General features: G+C 43.7%; 1 non-coding gene across 1 annotated transcript; it reads left to right on the forward strand.

Annotated features, from left to right (window-relative positions):
• The first annotated feature begins 4,186 nt into the window (after window positions 1-4,186).
• On the forward strand, window positions 4,187-4,275 carry trnap-agg (transfer RNA proline (anticodon AGG)). Its single transcript is given in 2 exon segments — window positions 4,187-4,222; window positions 4,240-4,275. It is a non-coding gene; the product is annotated as a tRNA-Pro (tRNA).
• Window positions 4,276-7,616: the final 3,341 nt, after the last annotated feature.

The following is a 7,616-nucleotide window of genomic DNA, read 5'->3' on the forward strand; positions in this document are numbered from 1 at the left end:
AATTGATGCCACTTTGTCTCCACCTCCTCTCATTAATATCTATCAGCGACACTTCACCATTGGGAGTTCAGGCCGTTTTATCTCTGTCCATTTCGCTTGTCCGTTTCCCGGTGCATTCCGACACTGACTGGATTTCTCGCTGTGTTCATCTTTGTGTATCCATCAGTGCGTTGATACACGGATGATTATGTGTGATTGTATTTGTTACATTAAATAAATTAGGGCTTCAGACAATTCTCGCTCTGACATTGGAGAACTATTGAGCCGAACTTTACAGCGAAGTTTTGTTTATTGTGGTGCTGAAACTAAAAAATCGTTAGAGGAGCAAAAAGGGAAAAGGAGAAAAACTTGTGCGGAAAAATGAGGACAACTCTCAAGGTTTTTACAAGTATATTAAGAGAAAGAAGGGAGGTTTAGTGTAATGTGCGCCGCTGAAAGACAGATGGAGGTGATATTGTAATTGAAAATCAGGAAATGGCAGAGTTGCTAAATTTTTAATTTGCATCGGTCGTCACAGAAATGGATGAGGCTAACATACCAGAGACACGAGGAAAACTGTTAATAAATCAAGGGGATTCAGTATAAGTAAAATGATGGCGATGGAGAAAATAATTAGGCTAAAGATACACAAATCTCAAGGACCTGATGGTCACCATCCCATGTGATTAAAAGCAACAGGTAAGGAAATTTAGTCATGATCGACCAAAACTCTCTTGATTTAGGAATTGTTATTTAACGAAGTGCATCTTGATTGGAAGCTTCTGTTTGAGAAACATCTCCAAGTGATAATTGAGAGATGGAAAATGAAGCTGTTTGGCAGGAGCGCTGATGCTGTCGATTGTTCGCTGCTCTCGTATTGTACAATTGTTAAGCATGCGTTACTTATTTATAGCAGTATGGGCTCCTGAAATGACCAGGTTGTGAGTTCGAGCGTCTTCTAAAACAATCAAAACTTTTACTCCGAACATTTTGACTGGAGTTCAAGGTACAACTGGTATGTTCCATAACGCATCTACTTCTTCGTGTCCCCATGTGGGCTCTTGAGTTCCTCTGGCCTACCGTCTTGCAATAGCAGGTGCCAGTTTACTTGTTCAAAGGGAGAGAGGGGGCTTTTCGCGGCAGCTCATATGGCAAAGGGGCCGGTACGAGATCATTAAATCTAAAGAACCAAACAAACAATTCTTCTTTTCGTTAAGCCGATATTCATCGGTTGGAAGTTTCGTGTGGGGTAAATTTGGAAGTGAAATATTCTGCCTGGTGTCACTGGGTAACGGGAGAAATTATTCAGCTCAAAGATGTTAATACATTGAAAAATCGAGAGGCCTTTTCCAACTCCCGTGTGGGACAAGTTCAGCTTTTGAGGCGCTGGGAAAAGTGTTATTTTAATTGGTGCTAACGAATGACAAGACATTTGGCACAAACAAGAAGAATTGTAAACTCACGAGTTCACTGTCCATGTTTCTTACATCATGTTCAACAGAAACAAGGATTCTCCTCAACACGTCACTGAGAATTTTATCAAACGGACCTCACCCTTGCTCGACGGCTGCAGGGATAATTCAGAGACCTCCCATGAATATGTACGATGGGAGCTTATCTAGTATCGAGCCTGGGTAGCTCAGTCGGTCGAGTATCAGACTTTTAAAGTGAGTAGTGAGCTGAAGGTCCAGCGTTTCACTCCCTGTCCAGGCTCCAAATTTCGGAACAACTGGCAAGCTGTGTCTTTGCAGCGGGACCTGCGATGTGTTGTCAACGTTTCGGTAGTATCTTGTTTCCCAGGGATGGGCAGTAATGCGCTGTCTGAGGCGGTTCCCGATCAGGAATTCAACTTTACTGCATTAGTTCACTGTATTAATTTCACAAAACTCATTAAACATTGTAAAAAAGACGAATACTTGTTCAAATCGCCATTAATCAACAGGTAACATTCTGTTTCCGGCTGAAAGAAATGCTAACTTTTTTATGCGCTCATTCACCAGGCCGAATTTAGGGAATTCAGAGGTGAAGTCAAAATGGAAATGAGAGGCAAAGAGAAATATGACTATAGACTGGCGGCCAGCATAAAAGGGAATCCTTTACAGGCATGTAAACAGTAAACGGGTAGTAAGGGGAGGGGTGAGGCCGATTAGGCACGATAAAGGAGATCTACTCATGGAGGCAGAGGGGATGGCCAAGGTAACAAATGAGTACTTTGCATCTGTCTTTACCAAGGAAGAAGATGCTGCCAGAGTCTCAGCAAAGGAAGTTATAGTTGAGATACTGGATGGTCTAAAAATTGAAAAAGAAGAGGCACTTGAACGGCTGGCTGGACTTAAAGTAGATAAACCACCAGATCCGGATGGGATGCATGCTGGTTTGCTGAGGGAAGTAAGGGTGGAAATTGCGGAGGTACTGGCCATAATCTACCAACATACTTAGATATGTGGGTGGTGCCAGAGGACTGGAGAATTGCAGAGGTTACACCCTTGTTCAAAAAACTGTGTACGGATAAACCCAGCAATTATAGGCCAGACAGTTTCACCTCAGTGGTGGGGAAACTTTTAGAAACGATAATCCGGGACAGAATTAACAGTCACTTGGACGAGGGTGGACTGATTAGGGAAAGCCAGCACGGATTTGTTAAAGGCAAATCGTGGTTCACTAACCTGTAAGAGTTTTTTGATGAGGTAACAAGGCGGATAGATGAGGGCAATTCAGTTGATGTGGTGTATATGGACTTTCAAAAGGTGTTTGATAAAGGGCCGCATGGTAGGCTTATCATCAAAATTGAGGCACATGGAATAAAGGGGGCAGTAACAACATGAATGCAGAATTGACTAAGAGCAGGAAACAGAGATTACTGGTGAACGGTTGTTTTTCGAACTGGCGAGAGTTGTACAGTGGTGTTCCCCAGGGATCAGTGCTCGGACCACTGCTTTTCTTGATATATATTAATGAGTTGGACCAGAGTGCACAGGGCACAATTTCAAAATGTGCAGATGAAACAAACCTTGGAAGGGTAGTAAACAGTGTTAAGGACAGTGATAGACGTCAAAGGACATAGACAGGCTGGTGGCATGGGCAGAGACGTGGCAGATGAAATTTAACGCAGAAAAATGCGAAGTGATACATTTCGGTTGGAAGAACGAGGAGAGGCAATATAAACCCCAGGGCACAAATGTGAAAGCGATCCAGGAACAATGAGAGGTTCATGTGTACAAATAGTTGAATGTGGCAGGGCAGGTTGAGAAAGCGGTTAAAAAGCATTCGGGATCCTGGGCTTTACAAATAGATGCATAGAGTGCAAAAGTGTAGAAGTCAGGATGAAGCATTATAACACACTGGTTCGAACATATCTGAAGTATTGTGTCCGGTTCGGGACACCGCACTTCAGGAAAGATGTGAAGGCCTTGGAGGGGGTGCAGAAAAAAATTACCAGCATAATTGCAGGGATCCGTGGATAGACTGGAGAATCTGGGGTTGTTCTCATTGGAACAGAGACGGTTTTGTAGAGATTTGATCGAGGTATTCAAAATCATGAAGGATCCAGGCATGGAAGATGGAGAGAAACTGTTCCCATTGGCGGAAGGGTCAAGAACCAGAGGACATCGGTTTCAGGTGATTGGCAAAATAACCAAAGGTGACATGAGGAAAAATTTCTTCACACAGGGAGAGGCTCGGATCTGGAATGCGCTGCCCGAGTGTGTGATGGAGGCAGATTCAATCATGGCCATCAAATGGGAACTGGATAAGTACTTGAAAGGAAAAAAATGCAGGGCTTCGGGGAAAGGCGGGGGAGTGTTTCTAGCTGGATTGCTCTTGCAGAGCGCTAGCACGGACTCGATGGGCCGAATGGCCTCTTTCCGTGCTGCAACCTTTCTTTGATTCAACTCAATGAGCATGAGGCGATGCAAAGGGAACAGAGCGTGCCGCAAATCGACACACCTCTCAGTATCCTCCCAAGCAATGTAGTTTAAGAGCAAATAATTCTGAAACGTCTTACTTGATAACTCAAGTCGTACACTCGAAACCAATTTGGTAAAGGGAGACTAATATTGGTGATTGGAAATATTTGGTGTGCAACTTGATATTGCTGGACACCGGAGCAGAAAACGAGATTGGATGCACAGACGTGGTCTGAAAGGATGGCCGATCGGCTGTGGGAGGCAACGAACTTTTACACTGGCTGCACAGTTGAAGTAACAGCGGCTCGTTGGTCTAGGGGTATGATTCTCGCTTAGGGCGGTTCATTGCGTAATATGCGAGAGGTCCCGGGTTCAAATCCCGGACGAGCCCTCCTTTTAGTGAAAAGTCACCAATTGGCTTCTGACATGTTTTCAGTATTGCTGTTGGTGGAACTGAATGAAATCCAGAGGATGTTTGAGCTCCAGTGGACTCAATGCCGGAGTATCGTCGGCGCAACACACGTGAAGGAAATAAAATGTCTCAAGAGGATGAGGAGTTTGAAGCTAAATTTGGATTTTTTCCAATTCAGGCGGATATTAGATGACGGGATAGAAAGCCACATATCCAAGTTTGCCGATGACACCAAGATGGGCAGCATTGTCAGCCTTGCAGATGGAAACATAAAATTACAGAGAGGCATTAATACAATAAATGAATGGGTAAAATTGTGGCAAATCGATATCAATTTAGTCAAGTGTGAGGTCATCCACTTTGGACCAAAAAGGATAGATCAGAATACTTTGTAAATGGTGAAAAGCTCGAAACAGTGGAGGTCCAAAAAGACTGATGTGTCCATCTACATACATCATTAAAATGTCATTGACAGGTACAAAAAATAATCAAAAATGTTAATGGAATATTGGTCTTTATATCTCGAGGACGAGAATACAAGGGGATAGGCATTATGATAAAGCAAAACAAAGCCCTGCTTCGACCACACCTGAAGTAATGTATTCAGTTCTGGGCAACGCACCTTTGGAAGGATATATTGGCTGTGGAGCGAGTGCAGCTTCGGTTTACTGGAATGTTACCTGGACCCCAAGGGTTAAATTACGCGGAGAGATTACATGAACTCGGGTTTGCCTCGAATTTAGTAGATTAAGAGCTGATTTGATCGAACTTTTCAAAATATTAAGGGGAACTGATGGAGTACATAGAGAAAAACTATTTCCGCCGGTTGGGATGTCGAGGACTTGGGGACATCGCCTAAACATTAGGGTCAGGACTTTCAGGAGTGAAGTTGGGAAACACCTCTGCAAGCAAAGGGAGGGAGAAGTTTCGAACTCTCTTCCGCAAACGGCAGTTGATGCGAACTGAATTGTTAATTTTATACCTGAGATTGATCGATTTTTGTTAACTGATGTTATTAAGCGATACGGGGCGAAAGCGATTATCTGGAGTTCGGTCACATATCAGCCATGATCTGTTTGAATTGCGGAACAGGCTCGAGGGGAGAAATGGCATACTTATATTCCTCAGCTCCTCATTGGTGAGAATGATTCTGCATTGGCCGGAAATCGAACCAAATTCTCCCGCATAAGAATTGAGAATTCGACCCCTGCACAACCAATGCGCGCGTTCTTAATAGCGGCAAGTGTCCATTTGGAATCCGATCTGAACCAACATGCCGTTTACAGCTGCGGTGGCCGAGTGTTTAAAGCGTTGGACTCAAAATTCAATTGAGGTTTTCCTGCGCAGGTTTGAATTCTGCTCGCAGAGCTACTGTTTAAAGATCACTTCAGTGCTGAAATAGATTAATTGGAGTTAATTGACCGCATTTATCTCTCTCCCAGAATGAGAGATTCGACAGCGTGGCCGGTGCTTTTAATTAGTGTCAGATCTTCTCTTGCAAGATTTCAAGACCAGACCAGGAATCTCTCCCAATCAGGAACTTAAATTCTGCTCGTTTGCAAAACCTGACATTTCCACTCTTCATTTTCTTTGCCTGCATCTCTCTATCTCTCCCTGTCTCTGTCTTTTGTCTCTCTGTGTTGTCCCCGATGGACTTCTCAGGCTTCGTTGAACGGCAAGAGCTGATCTAACCGGCAATAATATCAGAGAATGTGAAAGAAAAAAAAGACGGAGACAGTAGGAAAAGTAAAGGTGCAACCCAGCTGATAAATTCGTAGCTAATGTATCCACATTCATGGATCTTCGCTCTCATAGTGAATGAAAGCAGCAATTTGAGTAAAGTGTACTTATGGTGGAGTGTAAACTATGACGATGCCGAGACAGACGACAATGTAGTTTCAGAGTAATTCATTCTGTAAAGTGTTACTTGATAATACAAGTCATACATTCAAAACAAATTTGATATTGTTGAAATGATATAATTAGTGCAGAACCTGCCATTGTTCCACATCGTATATCGTACAAGAAAGCGGAATTGTATGGACAGAGAGTTCTGAAAGGATGGCGGATCGGCTGCGTCGCAGCGAAATTTTACAGTGACTGCACGGCTCTGTTGCGAGTTGATCTTTGGGTCTGATTTTCTCTCAGGGAGTTTCATTGGTTCAAATCCCGGATGAGCCCAGTTGTGTCCCCATTTTTAGTCAAAGATCACCAATTGGCTTCTCATTTCCTTTCAGCGGTGCAGAAGGCAGGTTTGACTTATCTCCAGCAGAGCATGTTTGAGCACCAGAGGACAGAATGCAGAGGGTTTGTCCATGAAAGACACGTGGATGAAATGAAGATAATCTTTCAAGAAGTTGTACAGATTGAAGCCGGCACATGAATTTATCCCAATTCAGGCGATTTCATGGGTACAGATACAAAAGGTAAAGGAAGCTGCATTGGACTGCAACCAAACCCCTGGTTTCCCACCGGCAGGCGAGGGTTCTGCACTGAACCACCAATGCACGCATGGCTGCAGTTTGCACGTGTAGCGTTGGATAAAAGTCTGGAACATGCAGTCTGGTAGAGTTCCTGTGATAAGCCTGCGCAGTCTGCTCTGCAGCCGCGTGCAATCCGTGGGTGACCAAACGAGTGGATCAAGCATGGTCTTGAAATTGACTGAGATTCGAAATCACTTCACACCGCCACTGTGAAATGGTCAAATAAATAACAGCTGTAGTTTCCAAGCAATGTTTACTTCTCTCAGAAATAAAGTTATAATCCAGCCCTATGTGCATCTCACGACATGAGACGAATTTCCTTTAAGCTGCAGCTTAAATTCTGCTCAGTCACAGAATTGGAAATTTAGACTATTTTTCTTTGCATGTATCTCTCTATCTCTGTCTGCGTTTCTTCACTTTCGGTGTTGCTCCCTAATGGACTCATCAGGCTTCCTTCAACGGCCAGGTCTGGAAACCAGGGATGGGAAAAGGCTGTCGGTTCTTCGTCCAATTGTTGGATTTCGATGGGATGAGATTTGCTATTTTCAGGCTCCGTTTTCGCGAAATATAAACCCAGATGGGTTTTCACCTCCTCGGGTCCCGACACCTTCGGGTAATGGGAATGAACCCGATCTATCGTTCGGTCGTAATATCTGTATTCTCAATGTTTAACAACAAAATTACGGGGTTACAGTTATTTTCAGGACACATTTTAGAAATTAACACATAACAGACTTATTCGAAAACTAGAAGCACGTGGGATTAAAGGGCCGGTGGTCACGTGGGCAAGTAATTTGCTGAGGGATCGGAGGCAGAGATTCGTGGTGAACGGATGTT

Source organism: Heptranchias perlo, chromosome 20 (genome assembly GCF_035084215.1).
Source record: "Heptranchias perlo isolate sHepPer1 chromosome 20, sHepPer1.hap1, whole genome shotgun sequence".
In the NCBI taxonomy this organism is placed as follows: domain Eukaryota; kingdom Metazoa; phylum Chordata; class Chondrichthyes; order Hexanchiformes; family Hexanchidae; genus Heptranchias; species Heptranchias perlo.